This window comes from Wasmannia auropunctata, unplaced genomic scaffold (genome assembly GCF_000956235.1).
Source record: "Wasmannia auropunctata unplaced genomic scaffold, wasmannia.A_1.0 LD336071.1, whole genome shotgun sequence".
NCBI lineage: Eukaryota > Metazoa > Arthropoda > Insecta > Hymenoptera > Formicidae > Wasmannia > Wasmannia auropunctata.
Genome location: NW_012026819.1, coordinates 1,976,677 through 1,991,015, shown reverse-complemented (window position 1 = coordinate 1,991,015; position 14,339 = coordinate 1,976,677). Strand labels below are relative to the sequence as shown.

Sequence of the window (14,339 nt, the reverse complement as noted above, 5' to 3'; positions counted from 1 at the left end):
ACTTTAGTTTATAGATTTTTATGAATATTATAATATTTTATATTGCGCGTATATACCAGTAAGATAATTTATTTTATAAGTATTCTTTTTAGAGAGGCTAAAAATATCGCAAAAGTATTTTACAAATTTTGATAGAAGCATGGTTTTTTTTTCAAAAACTAAAGTAACACTAAAGATTCAAAAATTGATTAATATTCTATTTACTTTCTAAAATAGATCGGATAATTTTTATACGCTTCGAACTGATCTCTCTGTCTCATTTTTCACTACAACTGGATTGTAAAAATGCATGGAACATATAAACGATTACCAGCAAAAGTTGTATACGGTCTATAAATGTTTTCACTTATTGTTAAATTAAATGATTCCGATAATTGTAAATAAGGAGATATTGTGCAGGACCGTAAAAATAAAATTTTAGTGATAGGATAATCGCGTTCCATATATCGCGACACAAGATAAATTAAATTCGGATTAACTAGTGCGATCGCTTCATATATATTGTACACAAAAGATCTGATAATATAGTTTAATATAGTAATAAACTGCAAATTATAATTTTATGTATGAATATGTAATTTGGATACGGGCTTCTCTCTCCTCAGAATGCCCGTTCTGTTGTAGCATATTAAACCAAAGACCGTTCGATATCTTAGCGTTGTTATTTCAACACTTGTCTTTTTCCTCCTCAATACGATTTCCTTTAAGAAGAAATGAATTCGAAATCCTCATTAAAAAAAAAAATGTACTAATCAAATTCAGTTATTTGACATATAATAAATTCTGCTCCTAACAATTTTCTAGTTATGTTATCTTGCACATTTCATTATTTACTTTTTAATAAGTGTAGTATTAGCAAAGCAATTCTTCGATCATTGGCACGTGTTGCTCGAGCATTCGGAATATTTCAACCTGACCAAACGGGATTTACCTTTTCCCATGATCAGTGTCCGATGCCGTGTCTCCGGAGCTGTCGACGTCGTCGGTGTTTGAGAGGAAACGCGTAAGTACATGATCATCGGCCCGGGTACGGCTCTGTCCCAAGCCGCCGTGTTTGCGCACGATGTTAGCTCATTGTCATCGTTCGTCCAACTTACTTTCTCATAAGGATTTCCACTTCTTCTCGTGCTGATTCTGTGTTTAACAATCCCTACCCGCCGTCCCTTTTTATCCTCATCCAGGTGGTCTCCCGAGCGCCGCCAAGGTGTCAATGTTTTGCCTAGCCATTAAGATCGTTAGCCCATCTACGCTGCGTTTGACAGCCGAAGAGCGATACGATTCTAGAATTTTATTTTAGAAGTTGAAATAATTGTGCTTGTAGTGTAGAAAAAAAGAGCTATATTCTTCAGGCTGTAATAATAAGGAGAAATTCAAAGAGAATTTTTTTTTGCTATAAGTTTCCATTTGAAAAATAATTTTCTTGGGCATTCTTTACTACAATTTATGCATATATGATACATATATGCACATATATAATATGTATGTATATTAATAACAATAAAAATTAATCATCAAAATATAGATTATATTTATTGTAACAATTGTCAATCACAAATAACACTACAATTAATTGTGCAATGCAATAAATAATGCACTGTAGTAATTGCATCAGACGATACCGATTCTATCTACAAATGTATTTGTTATACTAAACGATTGATAGCGGTCGGTGAGTCTCCTGCTATGGAATTCGAAAAGTCTGGCGCATACATACCATCGGAGAGAGCGTCAAAGAAGAATGGTGCGCCAGTGTCTTCGCCGGTGGCGCAGGTAGGGATCGACGATCGAATCTCTAGGGCAAGATATGAATGAGACGTGAGAAGAGGCCGAAAAGATCGGTCAACGCTATGAATGGCTGGGAAAACTGCGACGTTTTTTTATCCTACGGAACACGCTTTACCTCTTCTTCGTTTCTCCTACTACTATTCTTTCACGTTTCTCAGTTTGCTCCATCAACCGGCGGCGATGTGCCGACGGTGATCCTTTTGCACTTCGCTCCAAATGAGTCCTGAGAGTGGTCCGGAATCTAGCCCCTGCCGTTGCCTCGGGCAAATACTTCGGCTCCTTTCAACTCGAAAAAAGGAGAAATACACGAGACCTCGTTGTAATTAGGATAGTGCGCCCGCATGGACAGCTACACAGGGAGTCTTCGCCACTCACCATTCATTCTTCTTCATCACTCGCTGTGTAACTCGCCCTGTCCTTCTTCGTCCTCGCCTCGTCGCCATTCCCGAATACCCTGAAGGCATCCTCCGCTATATTCCTAGTGACCCTCAAGACAACTTTCAATAATGCCGAGACAAAAGGCTCCAAAAGTTGAGTAGTCCTCGCATTTTGCCGCGGCATCCTTGGAAGCAGACAATCGACTATGCCAACGAAATGTCACACATATTTCATTTATCATTATATATTATATAAATATTTACTGGCGCCTTACATAATATTGTTACACAGAAATTATTTTATTATTTTAAAATATTTACAAGAAGAGGTATAAAATCGATAATCATACCTATATATATACGAATATACCTACTTATATATTCGTACACACTTTTGCACTTGAATATTCTTTTTATAAAATAATCGTACTTGATTTTTTTCTAATAAATATGCGGAAAGTGATCTTTTGTAGTTGCCAGTCAGAATAATCTAAGGAAAACGAACATGGCACACGGTCATCCTTAACTACTGCTGATTGAGGGGCGGTGCTGCGCTAATAGGTTCCATCCCCCGCCCTCTTGCTATGGATACCGCTGTTCTAAAACAGTCTAGATTTATTTCACGACTAATTTTGCCTTGTTAGCCGATAGGCTAGTACAAGCGGTCTATTCTTATTTCGTCAGCGAAACGCGTGGACGTCCCTCATCACAGCTAAATAGATATTAATGGCAATTGCTTGAAAACTATTCGTTTTCAAGATATACGTATATTACGTTTCATTACATGTTTACTTATAATTTTTTTATTACATAGTTGAAGAGACAAAATTATTTGACGTTACAATATGTAATAAATAATATGTATTATATTCCTCAATCAATAAATTTACATGTAATCGTATCAATCTTTTTTTTGCTGGAAAAAGATTCTGCTAAAATATAATTAAATATAATTATGTGCAGAATATTAAAAAGGATAAACATATTCGTTCGTATAAAAAATGTTCAAATAAATGCAACAAAGTAAATTGTCATCTGTCCAGAATGAATACTTCAAAAAAAAAGAAAAGAAAGATGCAAAATAATGCATCTTCTTTTAAATATTAACTGCATTATAAATAGGAAATACGTAAATTCGAGATACAGAGATGCAAATTAGAATTATTTCTCGTGTCAGCGATTGCAACGCGTTTTCTCTCGGTCAACGGTAAGATGGCTTCAGAGAAAAGAGGTACCGTTCATGGGAACTGTGAGACCGCTTCCTAGAAGAATGAACACGACGCAGATATCGGTCGGAAGAAAGGAAAAAGGAGGACCGTAGCGTCGAATGAAGAGGGACGATCGGCATTATGGAAATACCGTTCTTTCGCAACATCGATATCGCTCTTGTACACGGACGGCGTTTTTACCACGGCAGCTCGGGGCCATCGTTTTCGGCAAGTTGTTCCGGTCGAACGAGATGCATTTTGTCGCGAGATAACGCGCGGATTCGGGCACGTGGGTGGGACGGCGATAACCGGTGAAACACACGAACACTTTTAACAGCTAATTGCCGTAGATAGGAGCGATCAAGAAGTTGGCCGTGGAGTCGTGGTATATCGTCGATCGTTCTCGCGAAATGCATGGGAACTAAAGCCATCCTGACCGGTGCATGCGTCATCGTCAGCCGTATCCGCATGGAGACGGTTTCAATTCAGACGATGCACCAAAATTGATTGAACATGGTCGCTTTTGAAAGTTATGTAAAGTGCATTACGAGAGAGTGACTTATCGTGCAACGTTTGCGTTATAACAGTGCTTTGTTTAATGCACGTCATACATTCCAGTAAAAAGAGATGTTTGTAGAAGTACCTACCATTCGCACACTGAGAAAGTAATTTAAAAAAATGGGATACATTTTTAGGATAACATTTTTTGAAGTCCAGAAATTTTATATAAACTTAAATTTATCAAGTTCTCATTTTTGTAGATTAACATTTTAAATATTAATTAAATGTTTATTATATATTTAATAAGTATAAGAGTAAATAAAATCTCTATTTCACACAAAATAATTTTTAAATCTTCCTCACTGTTTCTCTCAATTACCACCGTAATGTTTTTCAAACGAAAGCTTCAACGACCATTACGCATGATTACACATCTTCTAGACTCTTAGGGGAAGTAGTCGAGCTGGTAGTGGCGGCGGTGGCGAAGGTTTGAGAAGGTAGCCCGAAGCGGGACGGCGAGGTCGCGACATCGTGACCACGGCCAGCCACTGATTTACATATTGTCCACCGTTGAACCAGCATCGCGGCTCTTTGTTTTGGAATGCCTCGCCGGAGAGCGAGGAGAGGAGCCCTCTTCCCCATCGCGCTTCTGGAACGCTCTCTTGGTCGCTTCTGCCTTGGTAATAGCGTCCAGATCCAGACGCCGGTGCTATCCGCCGAGCCACCAACGTCGATCTCGCCGAGAACTCTGAGAGAAGGCGTCGAGGTAATGCATTCTCATTTTTCGAACGGCGACACCCTTACTGCCGTTCCCTCGGATGCACACGTGCAACCACGACGATTCTTCACTGATTAGAAACGTTCTCCCCCTTCCTTCTCCCACCCCTCCCCCCCCCAAGCGCTCTGATTTCCTTGACATTTTCTTAGCAGCTTAAAAAAATTATGATATGAATATAAAAAGCGCAAAATTGTGAAAATGACAAATATATGAATTCATAACAAACCAAATAATAAATAAAGATTTTCTATTCTTTCATATTCTATTTTAAAATCTTGAGTTTTTTTGTTATAATTTTGTACAATATTGTACAGAAAGATCTGTTTGCTTGAAGTATCTATTTCATCGCATTTTTTTTACATTATCGGTTTTTTTCGTAAAATAGTTGAATTAATTATTCGCAAAGCAATATAATCATATAAGGCGCATATAATTTGCAGACTTTTATATATTCATTATCATAAAAACAATTTATCGAACTTAACGGATCATAAAGTTCGTCTGAATTTGTATAGGTAATTGATTTCAAGGATATCGTCTAATGTTCCCATTCTTACCCAAAGTTTCTGATATACATCTTCGTGTCCTTCTAAGTTTATGACATGTACATTAAAGACAGTAAAAAATTATATTACAAAAAAACGATTGTTAAATTGCCTTTCCTTTAAAATATGATTCTGACTTATCTTTTTTCTTTTTAGAAAAAATACAATGATACAGAATAATTTATTATTGTCGATGATGACAATGAATGGATAACGGAAGATGACAATTCTAAAAAAATTGTAAGGTCTACCCTATTTAACTGTTACAATTGAAAGAGACTAATAATAAAAATAACAGTTCTGTAAAAATGATACATTAGATATTCGAAAAAATACAATCGGAAACTAACTCAAGGTGAAAGCAATAAAACCAAGCGAGAAAGACTATACAGCAGTCACCTAATATCTTCGAACATTTCATTTTGCTCTGAGTTATAAATCGATCTAATTCTTGATCTTGTAGACGGTCGGACCATCAGATGTTAACATTCGCGAAATGACCGACAAGAATTCCAAATAGTCACGTTATATCCGGTCGAAACAGGAAAGCTGCTGTCGAGCAGGTATACTTCGCAGGCTCGTGAGACCTAATTGATTGTGAGACTAAATCACATTTGTATTATTTAAACGAATCATCGAGCGCTTGATAGTTAGTTAAAAATTTCGAACCAATCGATTTGAGATTTTCTTCTATTAATAATTCCATCATTTTCCCACTATTACATAAACGAGCACAGATAAAATAATGAAGAAGAAACATCGCAAAATAAATTTAAACTTATATATCTATGTAAATTTAAATTTTTCCTGAGCAACTCGGCTTTTCGGACATTCTTGATGGCTTTATCTTCCGAAAGCACGGCACAAAATATGCATAGGTGAGGAGAGACCTTGTCGGCAGGATAAAACGAGATCACCCACATGTGGGAAAGTGCGAGGTTTTACCGTGGGGGGTCTTAGTCCTCTTCTATCCTATCCCGTCTTGTACCCTCTCTCATCCTTTTTTTTCAATCCTCCCACTCCTTACTTCGGGAAGCTGTGCCGGTGAGCTCTGTGTTAAACAGAAATGAGTGTCCCCTTCAAGAAGTAGGAATATCCCCCAAAAAAGAGAATGAATAGCAAAGACGGTTAGCTGTCTCTATCAGGTATTCGCTGATTGTATGAAAAGAGAAAGTATATGTATAGCCCTTCATTGACATATTTGTTCGGAATCATAGTCCTCTGTAGACCACATCAAAAAGACTCATTCAATATAATATAGAGCTCTTTGAGTTATTTCCCGCAATACAAAATCATATTTCTTTCATTAACAGTTGGCGAATAAGTAAACGTAAAGTCTTTTATGACAGCATTGAATAAATAATCGTGATCAAGAACGATTTAATAAGACGTGACTATTTACTACTTAAAATCATTATCTTCACTGCTCGAGTGGCAAATAGATTGAAATTTTAACAAAAAAATATTTTGTCTCACAAACAATATAACAAATAAATCAAATGTCTTTGTAAGTAAAATTAATAAAATGTTTTAAATTTATGAAGCGCAAAGAATTAATTAATAAGTAATTTGATATTTAACTTTTATTATATACAACCTAGTTTACAAAATAATTATCACTTATTCCGTTCTCGAGAATCTAACTAAACAGTAAATATATAGAGTTTAAAAAGTATTAGAAAGTGTATGTTTTATTCAGTTTCATTACGTAATTATTTTACTAAGCAACAATAAAAATTTTTAATTACAAAAAAATGATCTTCTCAATTTCTATTTAGGTAACAGATGACTTCCGTACAATTAATATATCTCTATGAATTTGCAACACATGATTTCGACAAAATTAACACGGTTGGTTAAAATTATCTCTTCGATCTAACAATAAGTCAAATTTTAATTCATCTCGTACTTGCGGGAAAGACTAGATCCGCGCGAATTGATACTTTTTTCTCTTCAACTGACCTGAGACCTGTTCCTTGTGGAGCCGCTCTCTATTAATGCGCACATATTTGTATCCAAGCATCTCCGATTACCATGCGAGAGAGGCCTGCTTTCGGCTCGCGATCCTGGACCACCGGCGATATCAGCAGAAGGATTGCTTTAATTTTCCCGACACTCACGTCAAATATATTACAGTTGCGGCGATAATATATTAGCGGTCTGAGTAGTAAAGTATAAAGCGGCCCGGTAGAAGAGATTAAAGTCTTTTTTTCCTTCTATCATCTAGATTTGAATGTGTTATACACTTGGAACTTTCACACGAAGACCTATTATTGCCACTTAAAAAAAAAACAATTATATGAAAATCGCTGTTTCCTGTTTTTAGTTTCCATTTTTTTCATACACAAGTACCTACTTTCGTATTCTTTATTATTTTAATGTATTAAGTGGTATAATTATTAACAGATTGTATGTTAAAGTGGTACAATTATTAGCAGATTTTATATTGGAAAAACATTGATACTCTAAAACTATATCAACATTATTAATGAAAAAATTTCAATGTTCTTAAAAACATAAAATATTAATTTTTTATATTCCTTTCTTTTTCGTTTTCATAATTTTTCTAATAAATTATAATAGATTAATTTTAGTAAAAATAGCGCGTGTCGGATGCAAATTTAACTTTGTCGTATTATCTATTTCATTTCTAAATCGTTAATTAAAATAAAATTACACGTAAACATTAAAGAAGAATCAAAGATAATTTTGATGAAATGGTACACGTGGAAAGAACAATTTTGCTGAATCCAGATCTAAAAATAATTTTTGTTCAATAATCAAAATAATTTTGTGTGAAAGTCAAAATAATTGCTAGAATATCAAAACGTTTTATAGCAATACATTTATCAGTTTTAACATTCCAACAAATTATTTTGATGATTCAATAAAAAATTATTTTCAGATCTGTTTTTAGCAAAATTTTTAGACCTTTCAACAAAATCGTTCTTTCCGTGTAACGATCGGTTCTATATGCGACAATAGCAGATGCAACATGCATTAGTTTAATCGGTCGCAGTGTTTGGGTGGCGAGAGAATCTCGTTTCTCGTTAGTCCGTAAGAGGGTCGACTATTATTGTATTGGTTGAAACCGCCGAGACATTTAAAGATCTACAAATGACGATAAGCTTGAGTCGCCAACAACGATGATGATCGGCGATGCGCGAAACGATTGGTCTTAGAAATTCTTTAATCATTCAGAATTAATGTGAATAATCCACACTAACAATGTTAAACAAAAAAAAAACAGATCATTTTGTTATAATAAATGTCTCACATGAGAATATAATGTAACCAATTAAGATTCACAAATTGTCGAGTATTGCATACATCTTAGTTACAATAATAATATAAAATTAAGTTTATAATACAAGCAAATTATATAATTGATAATCACAATTTCGATTTTATACAATAGCATCACGTTAACTATCAAATCATAATAATAAAAACTCGCTCATATAAGCCCACTTGTGTCTTTTTAACATTGGATGCATTCTCTCAGACATTTTAACTTACAACGTTTTTAACAAGCCTAGTAGTGTGAAAATACACGTGCTACTTGAGTAGCGGCGTCAAGTGGCGTCACGCTCCACCCTCTCGGTTTCACGCTTCTCAAACTTCGGCGATCGGCGAACATAATCTGCGGGCAAATTGTGATTTTACGGTTCGTCAGTTACGGATGCTTCTCTCGAGATCTACGAGATCTACAACAGTGCTCGATTTTTAACCTGCCGACAATCTGAAAAAAACGCCGACCGGTCATTTGAGAAGCTTCAGTCCGCTGGCGCCAACCACTTATAAAATTACATGGAACGAAATTAATACCCCAAAAGATTTCTTCCGTATCATCAAAATAATTTGGTATCTCCGGTTCTCATAATAGATTTATCGTTAATAAATGTTTTTACAAGCATCCTAATGCGATAGTCTTTATGAGATTGAAGATCAGAGTCGCCGATATGTATATAATATAATAAAAAAAATATTTGTATAACATAAATTTGTGATTCACTTTTTATATTTATATATATATATAACGCCGATAGAATTAAAATAATTAAGATTATTAAAAAAATAACTGTGAATACATTAGTACATTCTATATGAAATTATAGCAAAATATTAAAAATTTACTTTATATATACATAAAAGCTCTTTAGATATATTAAAGAAAAATACATTTTTATAATTAAATTCAAATAAAATATTCACTTAGTTTACACATTGTGTATTAATGACATGTAATAATTCACGAATTATGCATGATACTAAATACGTTACTTATTAAAGATTACGATCCTGTCACTTGAAAGAGGAAACGCGACGATTAAGCGAAGAATTCTTATCCATGCATGGTCGCCAGTTGTCGGGGTGAGAATATGGTCACTCGCGATTCCGCTAGCAAGCAGATCGTATGCTCAGGCACGTTTGGGCCACATAGACCGTGAAAAAGAACGTGGAGGAGGCTCATACAACGTAGCAAAACGCGATGCAATTACACAGGACGTGCAAAGTCGACAACGCGCCGGTTAATTGTATGCACACCCTGGCACATTGTTCACCAAGAGGCATTCGAAACGACCGCCCATGAGACCTTGCTGGTGGTTCTTCTCTTGGGAAACCGTAAAGAGGTCCGTGAGCTCGGCGATGACGCTGACTGTTGGCAAAGTCAAGTCGATAGGAAGTCGTATATCGCCCATTCGCGAGACCTTTCGTGGCGACCAACATTCACATCGTTCGTTCACACGATCCGACACGAAGATCCATTTGATCTTTACACAAAAGTCAAACGAGTTCAGCAATTAAATATTGTTATCACAGAAAAAAAATTAATTTATCAATAATATGTTAAACTAATTAGTAATAAAAATCATAATAAGAGAAATAAATTATAAAAACTTAGTTATTGCAAACTTCATTTATTAAATATTTTCATATATTTTTCTTTTCTACTTTCAATACTTTTTAGTAATTGTAAATTTATAAATGATATTGAATATTAATAAAGAAAAGTAATATTGTGCCATTTTTGGTAGAAAAGATAACGTATTAATAATGACTTAGAAAAGCTACTTAGCAATAATACTAATTAAAACTGTTCAACTAAATGTATAATAAACCAAATACAAGGATAAAAAAACAAATAATTGGTAGGTAAACTTCAAATGGTGCTTTTTCGTCATTCTAAATTCCAAAATAGTAGTATAAATAAATATATCACTTTATTAAAATAATATTTTCAAAGGAAAAGTATCAATAATTCTTGTCCCGGGACCCGGATTATATAGTTTTGTATTGATGACGAATTTTTGTTAAAGTAAAATACGCGTAAACAAAAAATAAGCAAAAAGAATACCAAGGGTGACAAATGGAGGTAGTTAGGACTCTCAATAGAATTGGTAGATTATTCGGATATTTTCTTTCCTGTTGCCGCCTTAGTGCCGTTCAGGACCTCACGTGGAGTCGGACTCTCAAAGAGATTTCAAAGCAAGGAGAATCATTGTGAAGTCTGACTCCATTGTCGCAGTATATTATTTGCCTAACAGATTATGTAAGAGATCAAAGCAAACAGTGATCTTTTTTTCGGTTGATGAGGCGTTACATAGATGTTTACACAATAGTGAACTGATTAATATAATTGAATAACCAGCATTAGTTTTAACATTTTTGATGGATTTCTTTTAAATAAATAAAGCAAAAAAGCTTTCTCTATTGATCGACACAGATAAAAAAACGCTAAACGGAGGAAATCGAACAGTGGAATGGTTGTCTAGCTCAGACGGATTGGCGGTATGAGTCTCTTCAAGGTATATACCGGCTTCCAATTCTTCGGTTCACGACTCTGTTGGACTCTGTAAAGCCATCAAACCTGGCAAATATTTGATCTAGTGGAAAGGAGAAAGAGAGAGAGGGGGGAGAGCAGGCGCGTTGGCGGGGTCTCAAACTCACCGTGGGCACGAGACCCCCTTAATGAAATTACAGGGAGGGCACTGCCGGCCAATTAGCGTGAGAATGTCGACTGCCAGTGAGACTAGGGGGTGTCCGACAGAAGATTCTAACTCTCAGGTGAGACGAAAAAGACGAGAAAGAGGGAGAGAGAAAGAGAGAACGGACGTTGGAGGCTATCCTCGTCATTTAGTTGGGGCCTACCTGAGTAGCCCCGGGGACTCATCGTCGGGGACCAAACACGACGAATCCGAGAGCGCCTTGTTCCTCGGTGTTGTGTGTGGCTATTGAGTTGTCGGACCCGCGAGGGACACATACTAAAACCTCGTGAAACATGATCGGACACGGATGCACACGAGCACGCAAGAAACAGAACTAGAGGCTTCTTTTATCGGGGAGGAGGGGAGGGATGCAACAGCACCCTGATTGATCTCTTTCCTCCTTCACTTTCCCTTCATCCCCGCCCTGCTTTTTATCTTGGATTCTATTTTTTTTACATTTATTATTTTCTTTTTTTTTTAGGTGAGCAATTGCAATAATTTATCTTCAGTTTTTATCACGTACCTATATTTATTAACATTTTTGACATTAAAATCAATAATTACTTGATTACGATGCTTGTGTTTTTTTTTGTAAAAAATTTAAAAATATTTGACTGATTTTCCATAATAAAAAATTGGTGGCGTTTATAGTTGCAAGCGAACTACGCAGTGCTATACTGAATTTTGAATAACAGAGGAGCGTCTAAGAAAGTAGAAGTGACGATGACGGAGCGGTATGCATAAAAGCATGATAACTACGGCGGCTGTCAAAACCAGTTAACCCCCAAAGAATAGGCCGCGTTCCATCGCCGTTGTGAACGATATCGAGCCACATAATCTCGATCCGGTTTAACTTCAAAAATCCCACACGATCTCTCGCCGGTGGGGTAGGTAGGTTAAGGGCGAGACGTGAAGTTATGCCGTCTTCCTACGAGGGTGGGTACCTTCTTTGGTTTCCCGCCCTCTTTCTCTGCTCTCGACGAAGTGTGCTGGTCGAAACAAGCATAAATGCAACGACAGTAAACCAAATTTTTACTTTTTTATACGGTTTCATAAAAAAACATGCATTTTAACTGACACAATCAACATCCATTCAACATCCGGTTGTCACAGAAAGAGAAAAAAAAGGAGAGAAAAATTAATAAAAACCATAATGTTGTTAGCTTTAGAAGGCGGCAGTCCACAAAGCTCTAAGGTGGCCAAGACTCCCGGAGTTAGAAAAGGTTCGACACCGCAGGGGTTCTACTCAAAGCTAATAGAGAAACATTCTGACATGCTGATTTTTTTTTTATTAGTAACGCCCTATGTTCACGCTCAATGAAAGATCACACTTCCACAAGCCTCGTAAACCTGATTTGTACGGTACATTCTTCAGATCGCAGGTCTATGAAAAGCATGTTTTATTCTTTTGCTCCTATTACCTTGCAACATGAATCACGAATTTCAAAAGAAGCGCCTCCGGCGCGAGAATTGGTAGTTTGTCGATTTTAAAAATAAAGATTAAATTTTAGATTATATTATTTTATTGACATATGTAACGATCGTTTAAAGAATGATAAATAACTTGAAGAAAATTATCCATTTATCAATGACATTTAATTTATATTTTATATAACCGTTTATGTTATCAATCGAGATTCGTATTACTTCAACAAAACATAACCAATAACTAATTATATATAAGCGCCTATGCGTCTATTTGTCTATGAATATCTACATGTAAAAAACCAATAAAATAAGTATAAGAAATTGTTACTTAAATTAAATCAAGTACTGTTTACAACTTAAATATGTTTTTCTTGTCACGTGTTATATTTTAACATTCATAAATTACAATATTGAGGATTGCTACTTATTGTGTTTTACATTATATGTATATTCAAGTTTAAGACCAATTTAAGAATCGTGGAAAATTAAAGAACATGGTAACATAATTTGTTGTAAACAAAATTTAAAAAAGCAGCTTTATAAAGTTACAGCCGTTATGTACGTTGTGCATGCACTTAACGAATAAGTCTTGCATGTAAATACACGCACCACACTGACAGAGAAATTTCATGACATGTCAAACACTCAATACTTAAGTGCTTACGCAAATTTCAATTGCAAATTCACGACAATCAATCGCAAACATGTAAAAACGGGTTTAATATAGAAAAGATGACATGTAGAAGAATAAAGTGTACAACAGAATCTTGTTAATTGCGCAAACAGTAGCTGACATCGAATATTTTATATTTAATTAAGTAATAACGATAGTAAATCAACTATGATAAATATTATCGTCGAAAGAGTTTACCTCGCATTACCGTAATAATGATATCACGCTTATGCGGTGATAATCAAAGGGGAGATAAAATTTTGACGTGAGAAAGTAGCGTAGCGAAAAAGTGGAGGTCAGATCGCGATCTTGTTAGGATGAATGAGAGGAATGGCGCTTGCCTACGGCTACCAGCGTCGTGTTCATTGAGCTCCTACATCGTTCTGCTCTTTGAGAGTTGTCGGAGGAGGAAACAGAGAAGGGCGAGTGCGGCAGCAAGGTGGAAGGAACGAAGATGGAAGAGGGCGAAGCCGGAGAGAAGCCGACGCGGCGGTCTGGTTTTGGTCTGGGTTGTTCTGGTGTCGCGTTACCATGTGGAGGCCACAAAGGATCGCGAAGGATTCTTATCTTAGTATCGCCTAACTTGTTAACATACCTAACCTACCCGAGGAGCTCACGGAGGATTCATCCGGCACCTTGGGACAACTCAATCCCAAGTCCTCTTCTCTCCAACGCGACAACCTCCGCTCCTCTTATTTGCCTCTCTCTTTTCTTCTCTTTTTTTTTCATCCTCTCCCCACGATCTCCCTTTCCTCTCTCTTGCCGCTTCTTCCCGTTTTTAGTGGTGCCGCGTTAAGATAACGACCTTGTACGCATTTGGGTGCTCATGCCCCGTTTATATCGGCCGACCTGAGGCTAGATTGACCATTTGCTAATGCACGCCCCGCAAAAGACGAACGGAAAACGATCCCGAGACATGAATATTTATCTCCCCGGATTCGATGAGCACTTTTGCTAAAGGAAAAGGTGCCGTGCTTAAGTACCGGTCGCTGTTACGAACAACTTGAAACTCCCACAGTCGAAATCTCCTCGAATGGATCAAGTTCTCCCCTTA

General features: G+C 36.2%; 1 long non-coding RNA gene across 1 annotated transcript; it reads left to right on the top strand.

The window, feature by feature from the left end:
* Positions 1-11,814: 11,814 nt before the first annotated feature.
* On the top strand, positions 11,815-12,933 carry LOC105449914. The gene is made up of 2 exons (XR_974386.1): positions 11,815-12,203; positions 12,348-12,933. It is a non-coding gene; the product is annotated as an uncharacterized LOC105449914 (long non-coding RNA).
* The last annotated feature ends 1,406 nt before the right edge of the window (positions 12,934-14,339 follow it).